Source organism: Thunnus thynnus, chromosome 13 (assembly GCF_963924715.1).
Source record: "Thunnus thynnus chromosome 13, fThuThy2.1, whole genome shotgun sequence".
Lineage (NCBI taxonomy): Eukaryota > Metazoa > Chordata > Actinopteri > Scombriformes > Scombridae > Thunnus > Thunnus thynnus.
Window position 1 is genome coordinate 19541902 of NC_089529.1, and position 3450 is coordinate 19545351.

Sequence of the window (3450 nt, forward strand, 5' to 3'; positions counted from 1 at the left end):
AGCATATCAATTGAAACGCGCTCTTCATTGGTTTCATTATCTCACATGCGCTGTCACATAATTATAAAGTGGAAGTTTGAGTTGGTTGTCAACTTGAAAACCCAGGCTATTGAATCGACTACAGTAAAGCTGATAGCTCTCTCCAGTCCTGTTGTCACGCTGAAGAAGTTACGCACATTTACACTGGGGGCTGTCCAGTCTAGACTTCCGCTGGAGCCCCGGAGCAGCGGGGTTAAGTGCCTTGCTCAGGGGTAACTACATAGTTGTTGACGGGAGTCTGAAGAGCGAACGGAGAGAGAGGCAAGCCCACCCTCATAAAACTCCCGTGGATTCGAACCACTGACTTTCCTGTTATAGTTGCCGCTTCTCAAACAGTCACACCGGGAGACCCCCGTATGCCCCTGAGTAACTCGTACTCTTGATTCTCCTTTAAATTTCCTCCGTGGCTGGGTACTACCTCTGCCACTACCATCAGCAGCAGCAGCGCTGCCTCTTGATGTTGTGGTCGGGAATACGCATGCGCCCGGCATTGGAATTACTGCACTGGCAAGAATAAGTTGGATCTCGACTGTCTTCACTAAAAGAAAAAAAAAGACTAAATAAAAGTATGGCAGTGTTCAGAATAAGAAGAATGAGGTGTTTTTGCGTCTGGTTGTTCCCCCTCGTAGTGGTCGTGGTGTGCGCCCAAAGGTAAGTAAACGGGTCGGAGGATGCTCCACTCATTTTTACTAAGTGTGACTGTGTTACAGACGGCATGGAAAATACTTGGACACTTTGTGGTCCAAGAATGTCTCGTATTTAAATGTACTGTGCTCCTCTCTCTTTTTTCTTCCACAGTGCCGGTGTCAATGACCCTAGTAATATGTCTTTGGTTAAAGAAACGGTGGATAGACTGTTGAAAGGTTATGATATACGATTGAGGCCAGATTTCGGAGGTAAATGAATTGCTATTATCACCAACTCTGTTCGAGTTTGCGCCTTGTCAGCCTGTATAATAGTAGTGTTACATTTACGAGGATAATCACCGATAACTCAACTAGGTTTGCAATTTCGAAAAGTAAAACCGAGAATTCTTATCGGCTTCTGCAGGTGCCACAGCTGTGATATTTCATATGATACAGTCGAGTCAATGTGTAAAAACAACCAACAGTACCGATATAATGGGAGAACACATGAGTGATGTGGTTCAAGGATGAACGTGGACGATAAGATACACCAGTTCATTTATTTGAATGAAAAACCACTACAGTGGAAAGGTGGCCGTCTACTCCCAACGCATGTCTGTTGGAATTTTAACAAATAGGTACCCATTGTTGTTTATATCCATGCTCCAATTCAGGTGTTCAGTGCGACAGAAGCTAGATGATTTAATGTCAACAACTTTTAGGGGAATTACCAGCACTTTCACCGCAGCTCAGTGCATCTAATCCCACCCGAAATGAACACTGCAAACTATTATCCGGCTGACAACAGCTAAATTCATAAGTGTTAATCTGTGTTTCCATCACGCACACATTAATGACCGTTTCTTGAAAAAAATATATGTAAATGGTTAATACAGGCTGCACCTGATGTACTGTATTTCTATTGCTTACCGTTGTTTTGATCTGTCCCAGGTCCACCGGTTGGAGTGGGAATGAATATAGACATAGCCAGCATAGACATGGTATCAGAAGTCAATATGGTAAGTAGGCCATTATCACCTCTGCTTTGACAATGAGTGACCGTTTTGGATTAATGTTCCCTGCTGTGCACAAAAGTATTGGCTACCAGGGGAAATACCCTCCCAAACCATCGGGGAAACCCCTCCCAATGCAGGTCGTTTTTTCTGATCACTCGCATCGACTTGTGGATTTTGAGAGCTCAAAGGCAGTGATCGTTTTGTTTGAGGGCTGATGGCATGGATTAGACCTCTCTGAGGTTTTGAAATTTATGGACATAGATTTGTCGTTGTTTTCATAAGCTGATTACTGCTTTTATGAACAGATACACAGCCAAGCATCAGTTACTTCACAAAATCAAGGATCTAGGGGAAATAAAAGTTCAATCTACTCTGGCCTGCTTAAGGGGAAGTTATTGTATAAACCCAGGTCTCAACTCTGGAAATATTTCTGGCTAGACAATATGTTGCTTCATGAGAAATACTTTAGATTGTTTGTCATAGCTGGTTTATAAGTGCTTTACTAGAAATAGTGACAGTGAAAGAACTTCAGAGCTGTGGATATTAGAAGTGGAGATTAAGTTTTGCTTCATACAAGTGCACCTCCTAGTGGTGAGATTTGAGAACTGCACCTCAGTTTACAAGATGCATTTTATCATCATGGAAGGTCACTTTTGACACTTATGATACGGTTGACAGGGTGAGCAAAAATTGATATTTATGGTAATATACATGAGATTCTGAAGAGCCCATTGTCATCTTTTTTTTGTAATATTGGTTGTGTCTGTGGTTGACCTCCTCTATTGGAGTTGACAGGTTGTCATTTGCAACTTCTTTTTTGAATTGTACAGATGTGTCCTGCTGTTGCTGCTATTTTGGTGTTAGCTTGTTAGCTGTGATATGAGTCATGTTGCGATGTCAGGGAATGATTATGCGATGGAATATTTTCGGCAGCAGCACCCAAAGGCTGTTGCTCATGTTGTTATCTTTGTGTTCCTGTGGACTATGTTGATGAGTAGAGATGAGATGAGAAAAAACAGATGAAGACAAGTCTATTTGCATGTATTTACACAGAAGACCTGCACAACCATTCACACAAACACACACACACACACACACACACACACACACACACACACACACACACACACACACACACGGATACACAATGCAGGTCTATAGAGGCCTCCACAGTGGCCTTGAATCCTTAATTAAAAGGCACATTTTCTCTGTGTAACTAATGCAAGAGCTTGAAAGCTGCTTTACATTGTGTTTGTGCATGTGTGTGCCTGCAAGTAGAGAATATACTGTATACTTGAAGTATAGACATGAGACATGGATGTTTTTCTAGGAATCAAATACAAGTATTACATAAGATGTTATTTGTATCTGAACCCTAATTACCTAATGCATAAAACCTACTTCATCCAATGTATATGTAGGTTTTCTCAGCTAAAGCAGGAAGGAAAGACCTTTTTTAAACTTAAATGACAAAATAATGACGTTAGGCAACACAATTCTTATTACTGGTCCATCATTTTGAGTCAAAATAACAATATATAGTATCAGATTTGATGTTTGATGTAATCATACTTTTTTGATAACATGCAGTAGAGAGTGAAATCCAAAAGAGAAACAGGGAAAAGGGCAAAAAACATTTTTAGCCATGGTGTTGCAAGTGTATGATATTTTGTAGTACGTATATTCTAAGCCAAAAGGACACTCCAAAGTTTGTTGTGCTTTGTTTACTATTATATTATTTACTGTTGTCCCAACTGCTATCTCCCGGG

General features: G+C 40.9%; 1 long non-coding RNA gene across 1 annotated transcript; it reads left to right on the forward strand.

Annotated features, from left to right (window-relative positions):
- Positions 1 to 1757, forward strand: LOC137195854 (uncharacterized). Its single transcript, XR_010931177.1, has 3 exons — positions 1 to 690; positions 838 to 935; positions 1617 to 1757. It is a non-coding gene; the product is annotated as an uncharacterized lncRNA (long non-coding RNA).
- The last annotated feature ends 1693 nt before the right edge of the window (positions 1758 to 3450 follow it).